Below are 22,531 nucleotides of genomic sequence, written 5' to 3'. Positions count from 1 at the left end.
GGAACATTCTCTCTTGCTGTGCCTACTTTTTCCCTGTGGACTGTGTCTTCTTTGCTGTGCCATATTACTACCCTGGTGAACATTCTTCCTTGCTGTGCCTTCTTGTCACCCTGTGGCCTGCTTCTCCTTTGCTATGCCATATTACCACCCTGGGGATAATCTCCCTTTGCTGTGCCGTATTGCCATTCCATGGACTTCGATACATTGTTGCCCTGTGGGCTACCTCTTGATGCTGTGTCCTATTGCCATGCCTCCTGTACACTCATGTTCCCTAATAAATACCCGCATGTGAGGTTTCGTGATTCACCTCCATGTGCTCTCTCCCTGGGCTTCTAGTCCGTCACAGTTACATATTGTGCATCTTTTACTGGATGTCAATGTACGTTATAATGCACAGGTTGGCAAGTGTCATTGTGCATTATAACGTGTCAAAGCACATCTTGATGCTTGCATTAGGATATGGTTCCATTGATCTCAATGGAAAATGCACTGGGCAAAAATGTCAATCTAGCCTATGGATGTGTCAACATAAGTCAACATTTTGTGCATCCTCAGGACCCTGAACAGAATCTTAATAAAAAAAAGTGCTTGAACATTGTCAGTGTCCAATTTAGGGGTCATTCTCACCAGATGCATTAGAAAACTAAGTGCCTTCAGGTGCATAATGCATGTGTTCCAAACAGTACACTGCAAGCCAGCATAGCCAAATTGTGCTTTGTAGAACTATTCCACAATGCTATAATATTTTCCCCCCAGAAGTGATTTTTTAGTTATCGGTGGGCTGTATTTTGTTGTCTCAGCTCCCCCCATGTTTTTTTAATGGCATAGATATTCCAATAGTAAGATCTCCTTCCTTGCCAAAATTCAATCCCCTTCCCCATGGGCAGTTTTGTTGCTCTGCCCATCATTGCTTATTACAGCACATAGGAGAATATTTAGCCCCTCATAGAGGAGCTACCTTCAGCGCTTGCCTAAAATATATATAAATATTCAATACAGCATATTTGAATTACATAAAAAGTGCATTATTTGTACCATGATATAAATAAAGTAAATAAAGAAAAAATGGTGAATATATACGAATACACTAAATAAATAAAATGCCTGTTGATGTATAAAACTGTGATGACAACCAATATATAGTCCAATGTAAACTTGATGAGATATCTTGTGCACACAAGAAACAGTTCTGTGTCTTGATGCTATACAGCAGCCAAGGCCAACAAAATTTGGTGAGTGGCCCATCTATAACCACTTTTGGATTCTTTCTGTCGGTGAAGTCTGGTCATTCTATGGCTGACGGGGAAGATCACCTCTAGCACCTCCACTTTACTTTGCACAGAACTGTTTCTTGTATGCACAAGATATCTCATCAAGTTTACATTGGACTATATATTGGTTGTCATCACAGTTTTATACATCACCAGCCATTTTATTTATTTAGTGTATACGTATATATTCACCATTTTTTCTAGGCACGGAGCACTTTATTTATATCACGGTACAATTTATGCACTTTTTATGTATTTATGTAATTCAAATATGTTGTATTGAATATTTATGTATACTTTAGGCAAGCACTGAAGGTAGCTCCTCTATGAGGGGCTAAATATTCTTCTATATATCTTTTTGTCCTCAGCTGCTGCATTTCCTCACATTTAGATGATCACGGTTTAGCTCACAATTTATGTTTAGTGGCGTGAGGGATATACCTTTTAGGCATACAGTAATCCCCCGCTCCATCGCGGTTCAGTTTTTGCGGTCCCGGTAATTCGCGTTTTTTTTGTAATGTTATTTTACTATATAAATCATTAAAAATGAAATATTTTTGTGTTTTCCATAGCTCTTGCTATGTCTCTTAGTATCTTTTATGTGTTCAAATTAGTTTCTATTGTTTTAAAAGTGTGTTTAAAGACCTTAAAATGCTTTTACACATACAGTGACAGTAAAATAAACATGCCTACAATGCATTTTAATAGGGTTTTTCTATTTCGTGGATTTTCACTTTTCGCGGCTGGGTCCGGAACGTAACCCCCGCAATGGAGGGGGGTTTACTGTATTCATTGACATTATTACAGCACATACTGTTGATTCTATGTAATAGAAAATGAATACAAAATCCAGCAGGGAGAATGGGAACCCCTTAAAATGGCTACAGGTGTAAAGACACAAGAACTCAAGTGCAGAGATCTCACCAACAGAGTTCCTGAGAGAGCTAAGAAATTGTCTTCTGGTTGAATTCTCCATCATCCACCAAATACTGAAATGTCACTGTTGCATGCCCTAACCCCCTAGCAGCCAACACATGGCATGCCAGCTACCTGTGTGTGGCCTGCCATGGCCTGTGTTGGGTCTACCCCATTGCTGGGACTAAAAATCACTGACACTGATCACCATGAGGGGGTTAACAAACACTGACACTAATCACCATTATGTGGGTTAAAAAAAACACTTTTTTAGGGAGGGGTTATAAGATGCCACCAGTGGGGGGCATTAAAAAACAGTGGCACTGACCACCAGTGCAAGGAGGGGGGTTAAAAAACACCACCATTAATTAATGTGGGGGGGGGGTAAAAAACACTGGTACTGAACACCAGTGCATGGGGGTTAAAAGACAGAGACACTGGTCACTAACGGGGATGGGATTGTTAGAAAACACTAGCACTGACCATTGATGCAGGAGGATTTCAAAAACACTGAGGTAACCACTAATGCTTGGAGAGGAGGATAAGGTGTGGTGTATGCTAAAAGACACTGCCACTAACCACTAATGGGGGAGGGGGTTAATACCACTATAACTGACACCAATGCTGCAGTTTATTATTTTGGTCACTGACACCAATGCTGGCTCCAACTTTCTCCTTAGTGTGAACTGTGATATGTTGCAGAAACTGCAGCAGAGTCCACATATTTGGGTGTTAAGGTATGTTACAGCCCAATCATTTTGAACAAAAGTTACCTCAATGAATAAGAATACATCTCTATTGTGTGTCCCTCAGGAAGTGTCAAGGGCCGCACTATTATTTTTAAGTTGTCCACCACTGTGCTAGCTCTTTAACCACTTATCCTCCAAGGTACGTTTATAAACTTCAGCAGCAGCTCTGAGGTTTATATCAGATTTAAGGGCTCTCAATGGGTGCCCCCCTCCCTGCCGGCGTAGCCCTGGACCCTAGGAAATGGTTTTCCCAGAGTAGCAAGAGGAACTTCAGGAACATTCGATACTCAATCCCTCCTGCCACAAATGACCCTGGAAGCAAAATGTATGATGTCTTTTCTGAGGTCACAGCTGTCATTCCTTAGCTAGTGTAGCTGGAGTTTGAATAGATGCATTGCAGGACACAGGGAGACATTGGGGGCCCAATAGTGTCTAATAACATCTTCATTAAGAATACCTCTCACATAGTGGGCTTGTTAGTCCCCTTGTGATAGCAATAAAGTTAAAAAAAATGTAAGGTGTACAAAAAAAGAAAGTTATAGTTTAAAACAATTTTAAAAGCACCCCCATAGGGCAAGCACGTGTATGTAAACATCATTTGTGCCACACATTTGAGGTATCGCCATGGACATCGGAGTGAGAGCAATAATTCTATTACCTCAGTTCATGGCTAACTCTAAACTGATGAAAACTGAAACCCTCCTTTTCAAAGAAGCCTATCCTACCAACCCCTAACAAATGTACCGTTATTGCCTTTTGTTTCACTTGACCCTCCCTTCTAGATTGTAAGCTCTAACAAGCAGGGCCCTCTAGTTCCTCCTGTTTTGAATTGTATTGTAACTGTATTGTCTTCCCTCACACTATAAAGCGCCGCGCAAACTGTTGGCGCTATATAAATCCTGTATAATAATAATAATAATAATAATGATCTGTAAAGGCTTTAAAATCATTGCCTATGAAAAATGTTGGGTATCATAATTTTTTTGCAATTTCCCGGGCATGGGCATGTTTGGTACCTATTTACTTACTACCAAAAAATTAGATATCATTTTGTGTTTGTGATAAAACTAGTTAGTGTATTTTTTTTCTGAAAATAGACATTTGATAAATAACTGAGCAAAGATTAGCACCATTTTATTCTTTAGGGCAGGGATCCTCAAACTACGGCCCTCCAGCTGTTGCGGAACTACACGTCCCATGAAGCATTGTAAAACTCTGACATTCGCAGACATGATTAGGCATGATGGGAATTGTAGTTCCTGAACAACTGGAGGGCCATAGTTTGAAGACCCCTGCTTTAGGGACTCTCCATTTAGAAATCATATACTTTTTGGGAGATTCATAGTAAGCCCTACTGTTGCTCCCACCCACCCTCCAACATCAATACCAACTATCCCGTAGAAGAAAGGTGCATTAACTATTTTCAGACCACTCAGGACCAGTCATATGATTGACCACCCTCTGTCAGCTAGCAGCAACTTCAGGGGAAAGGAGAGAATGCGGACACTGGAAGGCTCATGGTAAGCATATGGGTTATGTCATTGCTCAGGTATTCCAGCCATTGTCGGAGCGCTATCTGCTCTCCCTTGTAGCCAGTACTGCCTGACACAAAGAGGACCAGACCAGAGTGGCTTGAGAATAAGCAAGTATATGCATCTTTCTTCTACATGGTTTTAAGATAGTTTATCCCAGATTTCTTCTTTAAGAAAACAGTTGACTTTCCAAAAATACTTGCTAATGGAAGCATCGGTGTAAGTGTAATCTTGCTTCATATGTGACACATTAACTTTAAAGATAATTGCAAGAGAGAAAATATGCTAATTAGAACAATAAGACTCAATCAAATTTACAGTAGCTATAAAAAGTATTTACCCACTTGGAAGTTTTCATGTTTGCACAGTGGATTTTTTTGAACTGTTTAACAGAAATAGGCTCTTTAATGCCAAAGTAATTTCAAATAATTACAATGAGTAAACACAAAACAGTATACACCTCTTTAATATGACACACCTTAATAATCAGTGGCACAGCTAATTCTTTTGTAAAGTCACATCTTTAGGTAAATTGGGATCACTAGTGCGTGTGGTTAAGGAGTTTTAGTTTATAGTATAAATACACATGCAAGTGGAAGGTTCAACTTCTGGCAAGTTGGCATAACCTATACCATGAAGACAAAAGAACAGTCAAAGCAATGCCTTAAAAGATAATTGAAAAGCAAAGTCAGGAGATGAATGGCTATAAGAACATGTCCAAGTCACTTAATATTTACTATAGTTACAGTTACATAAGCCATTAAGTAGAGTACAGTCATAGAAGTCATTAAGTAGACCCGAATGCAAAAATAAAAATGTTATGTTTTTTTTTTTTATAGGGTATTAACCTCTTGTCGACCGCCGCACGACTATTTACGTCGGCAGTCAGCCCCTCACAGGCAAAGTGACGTAGTACTCCGTCGCTAGCCTGTGAGGCTCTAGGGGGCGAGCCCCACTCATTCACGGACCCCCCCCCCCCCGCGCGTGTGAGCGGCGGACCGGGTGTCCGCCGCTCACGCGCGATCGTCTGTTACAGCGGGAGAAAGGCAGGCGGCTAATGTAAACAAAGCCGCCTGTCATTCTCCCCTGTGTAAGTGCAGAGATCATACGGTCCTGCTATGCAGGATCGTATTTCTCTGTAGTTACACACACAGCCACATCCAATAACAGTAAGAAGCACGCCCCTAGGGACACACTTAACCCCTCCTTCTCAAATAAAGTTAACCCCTTCCCTGCCAGTGTCATTTTTACAGTAACAGTGCATATGTATAGCACTGATTATTGTAGTAATGTCACTGGTACCCCCAAAAGTGTCAGAAATATCAGTCAAGGGTCCGATCTGTCCGCCGCAATGTCGCAGTCCCGCAAAAAAAATCGCAGATCACCGCCATTACTCATTTAAAAAAAAACAACAAAAATGACATAAATCTTTCCCTTAGTTAGTAAACGCAATAACTTTTGCGCAAACCAAAATACGCTTTTTGCGATTTTTTTTACCAAACATATGTAGCAGAAAACAGATTGGCCTAAAATGTTAAAAAATCTAGATTTTTACATTTTTTTGGGGGGGAATTTCATATAAAAAATGTGAAAAATATTGTTATTTTTTGCAAAATTGTCGCTCTTTTTTTGTTTATAGCGCATGATCAAAAAATCGCACAGGTGATCAAATACCACCAAAAGAAAGCTCTGTTTGTGGGAAAAAAGGACGTCAATTTCATTTGGGTACAGCGTCGCACGACCGCGCAATTGTCCGTTAAAGTCACGCAGTGCCGTATCGCAAAATAGGCCCTGGTCAGGAAGGGGGTAAAATCTTCCGGGGCTTAAGTGGTTAACTTTGCCAAAGAAATACCCTCAAAATGTTACCTTTTGTCTTGAAAAATAGCAGTGCACTTTCTGGTTTGTGATATTACCTAGAAACACCTGTGCATACAACTTCATAGTTATATATCTGTATCATGAAATGTAAAGCATTGCTACCTCTGAGATTTGAAGTGACATTTAGTGATGTCACTAATGTTCTGCTCACTGTTCTCCTTGCTGACATGAGGAAGCAAGGCAATGCCTCTACCAAGATAGTTGCCTCTACCCAGTGACACAATGCAGAATAAGACAATGGTAGGTCAGTAAGTTCAGTATAGGGGTAAGGTCAGCAGCAGGAAGACCAGACAAAGTATTGGTGACTGGTCCTTTGCCCTCTGCCTGCCTTTTTTGGGCAAGGCTTCCATAGTTAACTAAAATGTAAAAAAGTATGGCTCAGCTGTAAATTTTTTTAACAACATTTTAACAACAGGCCATGAACCAAAAATGAGTGACCATGCTATATGGAGACTAGTAAAGTAGACATCAAGAGACTTATGACAACTCTAAAGGTGTTACAAGCCTCAGTGGGTGAGATTGGAGAACCTTAGATTTTGAAGTTACAGTATCTAAAGGAGATTCTATTATTAGGAAGACCAACATTTACATTTTTGTCCATTAGACTAAACTCTAATGTTTGGCACATGCCATATACTTTACATCATCAGTAACACACCATCCTCACTATGAAACATGGTGGTGGCGGCATCATGCTATGTGGATGTTTGCAGTAGGCACCAGAAGGCTTGTGAGAGCAGATGGTAGAATGAATACAGCATAACACTGGGAAATCCTTTTAGAATTTCTGATGCAGTCTGCAAGAAACATAAGCCTTTGGAGGGAGATTTATCTTCCAGCAACATAATGACCCCATAAAGCCAAAACTACACAAGGAATTAAAAAAATGAATGCTTCTATGAACCCACTTAACCCAAATATATCCCAGGCTCCACTATCCCACTTGCAGGCTCAGGACAGGCATGGTGGATGTTGCTTGGCAGAGGTAAGGTGGACCAGCAAATGTCTGTTTGCTGATCTCCCCCAGCCAGTAAGAACCCAGAAGCAACAAAGGACTTTATCACTTTTGTTTTTGGCTGACACTTTCTCACTGTGGAACAGAAAGGGGGAATGGGGTGCTTCTGCCAAAAGTTCTTCCAATAAGCTGTACCTGGGAAACATCATAGGCAAGATATTTAAAAACTGGAATAGCACTGGAGCAGCACTTTAAAATGGAGAAGCAACTCTAGCATAAAAAATAAAAAGAACAAAAAGGTGCTTCTAAGTGCAGTATTCCAACAGTATTTTTATTGCATGAAGGTTAAAAACACTTACAAGATCCAGTGATAAACAGGCATGTCAGTATAATAATCTTGATTCCTGGCTCCAAACATAGCCTGTACAAGGAGAAGCTGACCAGCAGCTGTAGAAGGAGGGGGGAGCGAGTAGGCAAGATGGCGATCTTACTTCCGGGGGCCACAGGGAGCACACATACAAGAAGTGATGTCAGGCGGGGGCGGTAACGTGTTTCAGAGCATGCACTTTGGCTCCTTGTTAAGACCCTTGATGAAGGAGTCATTGCACATGCATTCTACTGTCATGCCTGTTTATCACTGTATCATGTAAGTGTTTTTAACTGTTGATGCAATAAAAATACTGTTGCGATACTGCACTTAGAAGTGCCTTCTTGATCTTTTTACTTTCTCGCTGTGGAAAAAGTTAATGGAGAGTGATCTGTGCTACATTAGCTTCACTGGAGTGCATGGGAAGATTAAGGGTTATTGTCCTGGAAAAGTCAGATGGTGTACTAATATAAATAATATAACAATTCCTATATTGGTCATATTACCAATTATTGTATGCGTGCATAACTATGAAACTTTCCATTAACTATATACTGTATATCCCTAATACACTTTCTTAGAAAGAATTGCAGATTTGTGGATACAGCAGCTACACTTTTATCTTGATGCAAGGAGGAGGCATGATGATGGCTTAGATTCTGACATAAGGCTTCATTGCTCAATAAGTTGTACTGGAATGTTAAAACAAATTTGAGCCATCTGTGTGATTTCTTTGTATTATATCACACTATCTTGTCTTGTGTGGTGTGCATTGAATGCATCAGATAATGGCTTTCTATACCTGCATTTTGTACGCTTGGTTCACATTCTTTCACAGCATACATTTTTTTTAATACATCACTCTGGTTTTCTTCTTATGAACATGCATATGTGAACAATAAATGCCTATACAGAAGCACTTCTAATATACATACACTGTGTTTGAAATGCATTAATATGTTTTTCTAGTTCTTAGACCCTGGGATCCATGGGTGTTTGCAGGGGGGGGCAAGTGCCCCCCCCCCCTGGAAATTTCCTGGCCTGCTCTAAGAGGGGAATCTATGGGGACCCTGCTCTAAAGGGGGGTCAATGAGGGACCCTGGCCTGGCCTGCTCTAAAGGGGATCTATGGGGACCCTGCTCTAAAGGGGATCTATGGGGATCCTGACCTGCTCTAAAGGGGGTCATATTTGCTATATATATATACACAGTGCCTTGCAAAAGTATTCGGCCCCCTTGAACTTTGCGACCTTCTGCCACATTTCAGGCTTCAAACATAAAGATATAAAACTGTAATTTTTTGTGAAGAATCAACAACAAGTGGGACACAATCATCAAGTGGAACGAAATTTATTAGATATTTAAAACTTTGTTAACAAATAAAAAAACTGAAAAATTGGGCGTGCAAAATTATTCAGCCCCTTTACTTTCAGTGCAGCAAACTCTCTCCAGAAGTTCAGTGAGGATCTCTGAATGATCCAATGTTCCAATGTTGACCTAAATGACTAATGATGATAAATAGAATCCACCTGTGTGTAATCAAGTCTCCGTATAAATGCACCTGCACTGTGATAGTCTCAAAGGTCCGTTTAAAGCGCAGAGAGCATCATGAAGAACAAGGAACACACCAGGCAGGCCCGAGATACTGTTGTGGAGAAGTTCAAAGCCGGATTTGGATACAAAAAGATTTCCCAAGCTTTAAACATTCCAAGGAGCACTGTGCAAGCGATAATATTGAAATGGAAGGAGTATCAGACCACTGCAAATCTACGAAGACCTGGCCGTCCCTCTAAACTTTCAGATCATACAAGGAGAAGACTGATCAGAGATGCAGCCAAGAGGCCCATGATCACTCTGGATGAACTGCAGAGATCTACAGCTGAGGTGGGAGACTCTGTCCATAGGACTGCACAAATCTGGCCTTTATGGAAGAGTGGCAAGAAGAAAGCCATTTCTTAAAGATATCCATAAAAAGTGTTGTTTAAAGTTTGCCACAAGCCACCTGGGAGACACACCAAACATGTGGAAGAAGGTGCTCTGGTCAGATGAAACCAAAATCTTACTTTTTGGCAACAATGGAAAACGTTATGTTTGGCGTAAAAGCAACACAGCTCATCACCCTGAACACACCATCCCCACTGTCAAACATGGTGGTGGCAGCATCATGGTTTGGGCCTGCTTTTCTTCAGCAGGGACAGGGAAGATGGTTAAAATTGATGGGAAGATGGATGGAGCCAAATACAGGATCATTCTAGAAGAAAACCTGATGGAGTCTGCAAAAGACCTGAGACTGGGACGGAGATTTGTCTTCCAACAAGACAATGATCCAAAACATAAAGCAAAATCTACAATGGAATGGTTCACAAATAAACATATATCCAGGTGTTAGAATAGCCAAGTCAAAGTCCAGACCTGAATCCAATTGAGAATCTGTGGAAAGAACTGAAAACTGCTGTTCACAAACGCTCTCCATCCAACCTCACTGAGCTCGAGCTGTTTTGCAAGGAGGAATGGGCAAAAATTTCAGTCTCTCGATGTGCAAAACTGATAGAGACATACCCCAAGTGACTTACAGCTGTAATCGCAGCAAAAGGTGGCGCTACAAAGTATTAAATTAAAGGGGGCTGAATAGTTTTGCACGCCCATCTTTTCAGTTTTTTATTTGTTAAAAAAGTTTGAAATATCCAATAAATTTCATTCCACTTCATGATTGTGTCCCACTTGTTGTTGATTCTTCATAAAAAAATTACAGTTTTATATCTTTATGATTGAAGCCCGAAATGTGGCAAAAGGTCGCAAAGTTAAAGGGGGCCGAATACTTTTGCAAGGCACTGTATATATATATATATATATATATATATATATATGTTCTTTGCAGTGAGTGCCTGGAGTACCTAGTGGTGCAGGAAAACCTGGTAGCACAGGGAAAATAGGTAAACAGGTAAGACTAAAGAGGGATCTATGGGGACCCTGGCCTGCTCTAAAGGGGATCTATGGGGATGCTGCTCTAAAGAGGATCTATGGGGGACCCTGGCCTGGCCTGCTCTAAAGGGGGATCTATAGGGATGAAAAGGGGCAGAGCATGGGTGACCTTAAAATGATGCCCCCCTCCCTGAAAAAAGTTCTGCGTACGCCCATGCTTGGATCATCTAACAAATCCCAGTTTCAAAAAGAATATAATTTCTATTAAGCTGCTGTTAAATAGTAGGAATCCGAATACAGCAAAATACATTGTCCTGATGCTTATTTTGTGTGCCAGTAAAGGCCACAGCGCATGTGTCCTTAAAGTGGAGTTCCGGCCTCAAAATCGAAAAACATCGATTTTGGGCCATCCGCTTGCTAAAGGGCAACCTGAAAGAGAAATGGATAGTGCCGATTTTTTTTTTTTTTTAGTCACTTACCTTATTATAGAAGAAAATGTACTAACCTTCCTTCCACTTCCTCCCTCTGTGGCCGCGGCCCGCGCCGTCACTTCCGGTTTGCGATGATTTTTCAAGAAATTTTCAAGGTAAGTATTTCAAGGTAAGAAATTTTCAAGGTAAGTATTTCTTCTTACAGGTAAGTGCGACCCAGGACAGTTCAGAGGCTAACCATTGTGGGGATATTTTTAGCTCAAATTGACCCCCAAGGCCGGAACTCCGCTTTAAAATGGTACAGGTGGATTTTTTGTATTCAGAATATTCGTTTTTGAAATTGTATTGTTTCTATTACACTCTTTTTTTTTTTTTTAGAAAGCATTGGGAAGCACTGTGACCTGCTTAAATGGCTCAGTGATTGGGACCTTATCCTTCTTCTAAAATTACATCATTGTCCAAGTCAAAATACAGGGTTGGGGATGACACGTATGATAGCTGTTTGCTTAACTGAGAAACACACAGTACTGTAAACATGTTCCACTCCATTAAGTGCTTTCAAGCATTTCTTGATGTGAATCTGATTTATTCTTCAATATATCATAAAAACGATTGCTAAGGGAATGAGCTGTCTAGGGTCTTGATTCTGCTAACACAGCAGCCAAAAGTAAACCAATGCATTGCTACCCAAGTGTAGAATGCTTGTGCTCATGTCCTTCCATAAGTGTGGGCCAAACATATGGGCCTATACAGTAAAGTGAAGCAAATCGTTAAGGTTGATTAGAGATAGGCACATATTTTCCTAAAACAATATTGGCAGGAGGATGTCACCCTCATAGAAGTAAATTAAAAGCTGGGGGCTGCAATATGCCACCAAAGCTGACAGCAGTTACAGCAATGTATACTTGGTACTTTGACAGGTTGAGATTTGCTTGGAGAGACATTTTCCTACAATCTGGAAAATGACCACCTCCAACTACCTGAGGCACACTCTTCTACCTCATGCCATGTTGTATATGCCCAATTAGTAGGAGACAGCCACATAGTGACCAGTCAGAAAAAAATTCTCTTTACTGTAGCTACATTGTGGAAAAATATGAATTTAAGTTGGCTGCTCTGTCTTCTATACTTTACAGATAGTGCTGGAAAATTCACTGCCATCATTAGTCTTAGCATCAGCCATATGGTATATTGAAGTTAGCTGATGCCATTTATTTACTAGCAAGGGCTCAAAATTACAAATCCATCACCGCTTTAAAACTTAATAATGGTTCTTATACGAATTTCATATGTAGTAATCAATTCCTTTCCTAGTCTTGAAAGCCACTAAATCCCAAGCTTAGCACTATATGGGCAATTGCAGTAGCTCAACCCTGCTACTAAAACCTCTAGCCTATGGATGCTAAATAGATGGAATAAATGGCCCTCTATGGCAGGAGTTCCCAAACTGTGGGTCGCGAGCTGCGTTTGAGTGGGTCGTGCTGAGCCGGAAATCACTGAGAGCGGGCCCGCTTAAATTGTGCTGTGCGAGCCCGCGCACATTACAGAGAGCCAGAGCAATCAAATCGCAATGGATTCAGGACCCCGCCCACACAGTTTATAGAGGCTGGTCTGCATTTCCCGCAAGAAGAATACTTGCATCAGTGAGTACGTATGTGGGCTGTTATGTAGGATATGTTCATGGGGTGCAGAGCCAGCGACTCGGTCCTGTTGGCGGCAGCGATGGTGGCTAGACTGGGGGTGGGATTTTCTCAGCTATAGTGGGCAGAGACGGCAGCCTCAGTGTCATAGGAGGACCAGGTGGCCCAGCGGTGTCAGGAGTTCATGGCAGCTTCTGTGACCCCAGCAGATCTAAAGGAGACCAAGACCAGCATAGAGCTCCTCATCATGGAGACTCTGGGTGAGGTGTGCTGGGACCTGGAGACGGCAAACAAGGGCTTCACCTTCACTGTGGACCGCTGGGAGAGGAAGGAGGGTGAGTGCCATATAGCCTGCTGATCACTGTCCTGGGGTTGTTGATTACCTCTGCCTGCCTTATACTGTCTATGAGGGTGCTGATTACTTGCAACTTTGCTTATATGCCTCACATGCCACAGGTTTTTGACCCCTCACTTAGAACAGGGTGGCCACACATAAGTAAATACTTTATGTATGGTACACTTATGAATGGCTACCATGCCCTGATGTATTTTATTTGTTGTGTCTGTCCTAGATTTGGATCATTAAACCTTTTGTTTATAAATATATATCTCGATTAAAAGTCTAGTTATCTATTCTTATGCAGGATTTTTGTAATAAGTGTTTCTCTCATTATTATTTTTTTAATATCTACCTTAGTAATGCACGCATGGTTAATAAGAAAACCTTCCCCCTCCCTTTAAAATATGCATTATTATTATTATTTGCATTTATCTAGCGCCAACACATTTTGTAGCGCTTTACAATATTGAATTACAAGCAAGTGGGTCCTGAAAAATAACTGTGTTCAGAAGTGGGTCTCGGCCCAAAAAGTTTGCGAAGCCCTGCTCTATGGCATAACCTACACAAGCAGCATATATTAACGCTGTCCTATCATGTGAGGCTAATTACCACTACATCCTACATGTGTAATTTTCATGATGGGAAACCATTTGTTCCTTTGGTTTAGCAATGGCTTGCTACTTTTAGGGCTTTTTCATACAGCTATTATTTATTAGAATTTTAGAGCTTTGGCAAAGCTCAAAAAATGCTAATGTCTGAAATTACAATGTGAGCACAAACAAATGCTTGCAGCATCGTTTGCCCTCAATAAAAATATCCAGTGCAATGTTTTTTTGGGCTCCTGGCTGTGTTGGTGCTATTAATACAGGCAATAAGAAAAACATGTTCTTACTGATTTGACTGCAAATGCTATTAGTGTTTTTATTTGTGATATTGAAGTACTATAGCTCTATTATAATTCTAGCCTACACCTTGGGTCAGCTTTTGGTCATTTTACATGAATCTGGCAAAAAAAAAAAAAGGTAACGCACCAGGGCTAACATAATAGAAATGTAAAAAAGAAAAGTGAATTTGTTAACCACAGCAACGGGTTGCTGAGTGTAACAGCCCACTAATTTTCCTTTGTTCCTTAATTTTATATTATCCCAATAAATAACGAGCTTGGTTCTCATGGTAAACTCAATCTGCAGTAAAGAAGTTTTATGAATAATTTCAGTTTACAGAAAATTCTAGAAGTCAAATAATCAATAATTATCTCATCTCTCTCTGAACGCTTTGTTGTTCATATACTCATGACAGAATACATTAATCACACAGAATTGGTTTTACTGTGAAGAAGTATACATTACAATATTTAATTTTTTGTATTTAAAAAAACACTAAAATGGTGTTAGTAATGTAAGCGCATATACATTTTAAAATGAAAGCTATTGTAAAAAAAAAAGCACAAAAATATTTAACATAAAGGAAAAAAAAAAACAGAACATAAAATAAATACTGGATGCTGAAATTATGTTGGAATGGAGTTATTAGTATTAGCAATCAAAGTGATAATACAATTATTATGGGGTCAATTTATCAAAGTTTCATCCATTTTTTATTCAATAAACAAGTGAATCTTGGGTGAAAACACTGAAAAATAGCCCCCTATCCGATACTGAATTAAATGTTACAGGTCAAATTTTTAGGTGTCATGTTAAAAAGAAAATGAACACAAGGACAGTATGTAAGCAGCTGCCATCCAGTTACTTTCTAGCAGTCACCCCTTCTAATGCAAGTTACAAAATGAAGGGAAGAATCCAATTTTTCATGGGCAACACCAACACTTGTTTTGCAAGTATACATTCTAAGCATACAATACTAAAATAAAACAAATTTGTAACATGTGTATTATAAAATATGCAAGTATTCAAACCATTTTATTCGATACTATTAAGTCATGTAAAAATTCTAAGGATTTTCTAAAAGTTGATCAAATGAATTATCCAATTTGACTACTCCTGTTATAATGGCTTGTAATCTTAAGAATTCACAAGCTTACCATACAATGTTAATATCACTTCACAAAATGTGACATCTGTGTGTGTTTTGAATTTTAAAGAAATGGAAGCTATTAAGGGCTTACTGTTTTATAACAACATACTAGCACTTCTTAATTGCTGTCTGAAATAGAAACTGTCAGTACTACCCAGTCGTTGCCAAGGGCAACGCTAAATGTTTTAGGCAACTTGATAAAAAATGAGGGGCAATAACATGTCATGCAACAAATTCCAAGCGGGAACAGGTAGGGAGCAATTAATAGGCACTGCTACCGTTGTGTAAAAAGCTTTAAATGAAAGAAATGGGGACAAAAAATGTAAGGCATTAATAACTTATTTAAGATGTCAAGAGCCGTCAATATTGTCCTAAGCTTAGCAGCTTATTACATCAGGAACCTGTGTGATTTTATCCCAGCCTGTCCAACTATTGATTAAGGGGCAGGAGCCAATTGCCATTACTGGATTCGCATGAAATCCCCCTCCATATTACCAATTCTTACATTTCTGGATCAATAGATATATAGGTGCTTAAAATGCACATCCAATCTGTCTCGGCACTTAAAATTGACAGTAGAAAAAAAAAAAAAGCAATATATATGCAGGTTACCAGTGTATGAGATGGTCTCCAGAAAAGAGCAGTGAACAGCAAAACCATCCTGTGCCCATCGAATCCGAAGCAGTTAATGCTCAATAATAGCAGGAGCAGTACATAACCATAATCATCAGGAAACAATCAAAATGCAGCAGTTGTGTAAATGGGAAACTTAATAAAAAATAAGAGGCATATTTATCAGCCTGTGATTGCAGCTGGCAGACAAGAGGCGGTGTGGGTGACCACTATGCCCCCTGGCAGTGGAGTGCTGCCTCCAACAAAGGATGACAGCTTCAGGCACAAGCAGTGTAGTGATCATGCAGGTCGAATTCTAACAGCACTGCCATGGGAGCTCTGCTTTTCTACGCCATTTATTCCCTTACCTTGCATCTATTGCTGGCACGGCTGCAGGATCAGGAGCCACTTCTTTTCAAACCAGGCAATGCCTCTGTCTCTCCAACAGATCTGCATGCTCCATTTGGGAAATCACTAGGAGATGCTTTAACCCTGCGATGCATAACTATCTAGACTGAGCACTTTAGATCACGGTGATAAAAAAAAAAAAAATCCAGATATTGCATACAGATGCTCGCGCTGTCTGCTGAAAAATCAGTGTGCATTATTTATACAAAAAAAATAGAAAATGTGTCAGATGCATTGAATAAATGATGAATGTTGCTTGTTGGTCCTTCTAGAGATGAAATGCTTGCTGGAAGTGTGTTCATTTGCTTGCTGTAGTAGGAATCACACTAAGGTACCACATTTAAATCCCCCTAGAAGACAGTTTAGGAGGATGGATGTAAACCAGGCTGTAATTGGTTCGCTTTAAGCAGGCTTGGATTGGTCAAGTCGAAGGCTTTCCTATAGGCTGGCCCTAATGTGATTGTTCGGATGGTCTTTACATGTCAAGGGGCTGTGTGCAGCCTGAGGTTGGAGCCTATCCCTTCACTGGTTCACAGGGAGCCAAGGGATGGCAGCCTAGTGAAGCAGCAGACATCAGTACTGTAGATAAAGAATGGGAACGGCTTCCTAATATCACTAATTAAGCTAAGCAGTGCTTTGTTTCTTCACAGTTCATGTTAGATTGGAAATATACACAGATGTGTAATTACAAAATTACCACCCCAGCAATGGATAATGTTGCAGGAGTCTTTTGACAGGGTAGCAAGGGGAAAACAAAAGCAACTAATTTGCACAATTGCATTAGAATTTAATTAGAGGCAAACATGCCAACCTTTATTTTAAGGAAACTGGCCAAGGTAAATGAAATGCTGTACAGTGGTAAAAAAAATAATTCGTTGTACATGGAATAGATCGTTTTATTACTTCTTAAAGAGGACCTAAAGTATTTTATGCTTTTTTAGACACATAAAAAAAAAAAAAAAAAAAAAAAAAAAGTTTAACCCTTTAGCTCCCATGTCTGTATGTTGTACCGACTTAACAGCGGGAGTTTTACAAACGTTCCCAGTGGCTACAGCCACTGAGATGATGTCGTAAGGCCGGCCATACATGGTTCCTGCTGAACCGGCTGAGATTTGAATTGTTAATGGGCAGGCTGAATGTACCAAATTAATCGATCAATCAACTTGGGTACAATCAGCCTGTTAGATTATCTTGTGAATATCACTAGCAGTTGCTATAGCCGCTAGCAATAAACCCGGTCTTCTCCCTGTGGGGGCAGCTTCTCCCACCGGGAGAAGACAATGGCCCAGCAGGAGGGATTCCCACATCAACGCAGTAGGTAAATTGCAGGAAAGAAATTCACTCCGTGCATGGCCGACCTAAATCTGACAAGTTGAATGTTTGACCATTCTTCCAGTAGGGCATTTGTGAGGTCAGGCATTGATGTTGGACGAGAAGGGCATTGATGTTGGACGAGAAGAAACAAAATGGCCCGGGCCCTTCCACCTATAACTGGCCTTCACAGCAAGGAGCACATGGAAGGGCAATGCATGCAAGACAAAACCAGAAAAATTCCCAGCTCAACACACCAAACAATCTGCTTAACAACCGAATTAACCTGTCTAACAGTATGAGTTAAAAACAGGGGTTTAGTTAGCACACATTTGCAAACGCATGCATAAGCTGCAGGACCACTTCACAGCACTCTATTACCTGCAGTCCGAACTCCTGTAAATCTATGAGAGTCTCCACAGTGGGAGCACATGTATTCTAATGTTTAGATAGGGGGCAGGTGGGCCTGGAGGTAGCCCAATCCTCCTTAACCGCTTGCCGACCACCCACAGTATATTTACTGCGGCAGTCAGCCCCTCCTGGGCAAAGCGACATAGTACTACGTTGCTCACCCAGGAGCTTGTAGGGGGCGAGCGTGCGCCGCCGGAGGCACGCTCCCGTCCCCGCTCGTTCACGGCCATCCCGTGCGTGTGGCTGGCGGCTCCGATGTCCGCAGGCCACTCGCGATCTCCCGCTGGAGAGGGAAAAAGGCAGGCGGCTAATGTAAACAAAGCCGCCTGTCATTCTCCCTGGTGTAACTGCAGAGATCATATGATCCTGCTATGTAGGATCGTATGTCTCTGTGGTTACATCACAAGCCACGCCCCTTGACAGTTAGAATCACGCCCCTAGGGACACACTTAACCCCTTCAGTGGCGGCTGGTGAAGTTTTAAGATGGGGGGGCACAAGACCCCCGCCCTTCCATTTTGACCCCTCCCATTTCTCAGAAGCCCCACCCCTTATAGACTCCACCCATTTTGTCCCCTGTATTTTGCTTGCGTGAACCAATTCTCCCAATATATCACATATTAAGGGGCCCATCAGTATTAGTATATCCCATAATAGGGAACAGGGGCCCTATTATGGGATATACTGTGAGAGACATCCTATTATGGGATACATGGACTGAGAGTGGCACAAACCCCACAGTACAGACCCCCCCCCCAGCACAAACCCCTCAAGCACAAACCCCGCACAAACAACTCAAGCACAAACCCCACAGTACAGGCCCTCTAGCATAAACCCCACAGTACAGGCCCCTAGCACAAACCCCACAGTACATGCCCCCTTCAATATAGTGACCAGTATAAATGCCCCCTTTCAATGTAGTGACCAGCATACATGTTCCCAATGCAGTGACCAGTATACATGTCCCCAATGCAGAGCAATGCGTGCGTGCCTCCAATGCAGTGACCACCAGTGTACATGTCCCCGATGCAGAGATATGCGTGCGTGCCTCCAATGCAGTGACCACCAGTGTACATGTCCCCAATGCAGAGCTATGCGTGCGTGCCTCCAATGCAGTGACCACCAGTGTACATGTCCCCAATGCAGAGCTATGCGTGCGTGCCTCCATTGCAGCCAGTGATCACCAGCATACATGTCCCCAATGCAGAGCTATGCGTGCGTGCCTTCAGTGTAGCCAGTGACCACCAGTATACATGTCCCCAATGCAGAGCTATGCGTGCGTGCCTCCAGTGCAGCCAGTGACCACCAGTATACATGTCCCCAATGCAGTGCTATGCGTGCGTGCCTCCAGTGCAGCCAGTGACCACCAGTATACATGTCCCCAATGCAGAGCTATGCGTGCGTGCCTTCAGTGTAGCCAGTGACCACCAGTATACATGTCCCCAATGCAGAGCTATGCGTGCGTGCCTCCAGTGCAGCCAGTGACCACCAGTATACATGTCCCCAATGCAGAGCTATGCGTGCGTGCCTCCAGTGCAGTGACCACAAGTATATATTTCCCCCAATGCAGAGCTATGCGTGCGCGCCTCCAGTGCAGCCAGTGACCACCAGTATACATGTCCCCCAATGCAGAGCTATGCGTGCGTGCCTCTAGTGACCACCAGTATACATGTCCCCCAATGCAGAGCTATGCGTGCGTGCCTCCAGTGACCACCAGTATACATGTCCCCCAATGCAGAGCTATGCGTGCGTGCCTCTAGTGACCACCAGTATACATGTCCCCCAATGCAGGGCTATGCGTGCGTACCTCTAGTGACCACCAGTATACATGTCCCCAATGCAGAGCTATGCGTGCGTGCCTCCAGTGCAGCCAGTGACCACCAGTATACATGTCCCCCAATGCAGAGCTATGCGTGCGTGCCTCTAGTGACCACCAGTATACATGTCCCCCAATGCAGAGCTATGCGTGCGTGCCTCCAGTGCAGCCAGTGACCACCAGTATACATGTCCCCAATGCAGAGCTATGCGTGCGTGCCTCCAGTGCAGTGACCACAAGTATACATGTCCCCCAATGCAGAGCTATGCGTGCGTGCCTCCAGTGCAGTGACCACAAGTATACATGTCCCCAATGCAGAGCTATGCTTGCGTGCCTCCAGTGCAGTGACCACAAGTATACATGTCCCCCAATGCAGAGCTATGCGTGCGTGCCTCCAGTGCAGTGACCACAAGTATACATGTCCCCCAATGCAGAGCTATGCGTGCATGCCTCCAGTACAGTGACCACAAGTATACATGTCCCCCAATGCAGAGCTATGCGTGCGTGCCTCCAGTGCAGTGACCACAAGTATACATGTCCCCCAATGCAGAGCTATGCGTGCGTGCCTCCAGTGCAGTGACCACCAGTATACATGTCCCCCAATGCAGAGCTATGCGTGCGTGCCTCCAGTGCAGTGACCACAAGTATACATGTCCCCCAATGCAGAGCTATGCGTGCGTGCCTCCAGTGCAGTGACCACAAGTATACATGTCCCCCAATGCAGAGTTATGCGTGCGTGCCTCCAGTGCAGTGACCACAAGTATACATGTCCCCCAATGCAGAGCTATGCGTGCGTGCCCGACAGAGCAGTGCACTTACCTGGAGGCTGGAGCCCTGTGAGTCACGGCGGCTTCTCCCTCTCCTCCGGTCTCCGCTCCGCTCTCTGCAATGCTGGTGCCGGTGTCACTCCCGCCGTGACCATCCGTCCACCGCGTCCAGTCCAGTGTCCGCTCCAGTCGGTGCGGCAGCTTGACTGACGCACGCGACGTCAGCAGGGTCAGCATGGGGCCATGGGATGTCCTGGATGATGATTGGTCCAGGCTGTAGACTGTACCACCGAACACAATTTTTTTTTTCAAAACTTTATTTGTTCTTTTTGTAATTTTTTTTTCTTTTTTTTAGGGGTAGGGGGGCGGCGCCCTGGCGCCCCCTATGCACGGGCCGCCACTGGACCCCTTGATCACTAATAAAGTTAACCCCTTCTCTGCCAGTGTCATTTTTACAGTAACAGTGCATATGTATAGCACTGATTACTGTAGTAATGTCACTGGTACCCCCAGAAGTGTTAAAAATGTTAGTCAGGGGGTCCGATCTGTCCGCTGCAATGTCACAGTCCCGCCAAAAAAAAAAAAATCGCAGATCGCCGCCATTACTAGTTAAAAAAAAAACAATAAAAATTACGTAAATCTTTCCCTTAGTTAGTAAACGCAATAACCTTTGCGCAAACCAATCAAAATACGCTTATTGCGATTTTTTTTACCAAAAATATGTAGCAGAAAACAAATTGGCCTAAAATGTTAAAAAATTTAGATTTTTACATTTTGTTTTTTGGGAATTTCATATAAAAAAAATTGAAAAATATTGTTATTTTTTAAAATTGACGCTTTTTTTTGTTTATAGTGCAAAAAATAAAAATCGCACAGGTGATCAAATACCACCAAAAGAAAGCCCTGTTTGTGGGGGAAAAAAGGACGTCAATTTAATTTGGGTACAGCGTCCCATGACCGCACAATTGTCTGTTAAATTCACGCAGTGCTGAATCGCAAAATAGGCCCTGGTCTTTGAGCAGCCAAATCCCCCGGGGCTTGAGTGGTTAAAGGCACTGGGGCAAAATGGACGCATAGCACAATGGCAGCAAAGGCGTCCAATGTGTCCCCTCACCAGTATACATCAAACACAAACAAAATGGCCCCTGCCCCCACCTATCATTGTCCTTCACAGCAAGGAGCACATGAAAGGGCAAGCCATGCAAAACAAAACCAGAAAAATTCCCAGCTAAACTTACCAACCAGTCTGCTTACCAACCAAATTAACCTGTCTAACAGTATGTGTTAAAAACGCATGCATAAGCTGCAGGACCACTTTACGACACCCTGTATTAATTGCAGTCCTAGTTCCTGTAAATCTACGAGAGTCTCCACAGTGGGAACACATGGGTGTCTATTGTGCCCCTGTGCCTATAAGGAGGGTTGGGCCACCTCCAGGCCCACCTTCCCCCTATCTATCCACTCACTGTGGAGACTCTCAGATTTACAGGAGTTAGGACTGCAGGTAATACAGTGTGCTGTGAATTGGCCCTGCAGCTTATGCATTCATTTGCAAATGTGTGTTAACTAAACTCCTGTTTTAACCACTTAAGCCCCGGAAGATTTTACCCCCTTCCTGACCAGGGCCTATTTTGCGATTCGGCACTGCGTGACTTTAACGGACAATTGCGCGGTCGTGCGAAGCTGTACCTAAACAAATTTGACGTCCTTTTTTTCCCACAAACAGAGCTTTCTTTTGGTGGTATTTGATCACCTGTGCGATTTTTTGATCATGCACTATAAGCAAAAAAAGAGCGTCAATTTTGCAAAAATAACAATATTTTTCACATTTTTTTATATGAAATTCCCCCAAAAAAATGTAAAAATCAAAATTTTTTAACATTTTCGGCCAATTTGTTTTATGCTACATATGTTTGGTAAAAAAAATTGCAAAAAGTGTATTTTGATTGGTTTGCGCAAAAGTTATCGCGTTTACTAACAAAGGGAAAGATTTTTGTTGTTTTTTTTTTTTAACGCGTAATAGCGGCGATATTCGATTTTTTTTTTTTGCGGTACTGCGACAGATCGGACCCTTGACTGACATTTTTGACACTTTTGGAGTTACCAGTGACATTACTACAGTAATCAGTGCTATACACAGGGGCGGACTGAGCGGTCGGGCACTTCAGACCTGGT

At 42.2% G+C, this 22,531-nt stretch overlaps 1 protein-coding gene across 2 annotated transcripts in view; it reads right to left on the bottom strand.

Annotated features, from left to right (window-relative positions):
* The window catches only part of MAN1C1 (mannosidase alpha class 1C member 1), a 190,435-nt gene extending 173,951 nt beyond the window's left edge, over positions 1-16,484 (bottom strand). Inside the window, exon 1 of one of the 2 annotated variants that reach the window (XR_014224989.1) lies at positions 16,014-16,484. The gene's annotated coding sequence lies outside the window, so the exon portion shown is untranslated. The remainder of the gene's footprint in view (positions 1-16,013) is intronic. The other variant, XM_082248373.1, reaches the window with a different exon arrangement.
* Between the last annotated feature and the right edge of the window lie 6,047 nt (positions 16,485-22,531).

The sequence above is a fragment of the Pelophylax lessonae genome (genome assembly GCF_965119305.1).
Source record: "Pelophylax lessonae genome assembly, chromosome: 2".
Lineage (NCBI taxonomy): Eukaryota > Metazoa > Chordata > Amphibia > Anura > Ranidae > Pelophylax > Pelophylax lessonae.
This window is presented reverse-complemented; position numbering and strand designations above follow the sequence as displayed.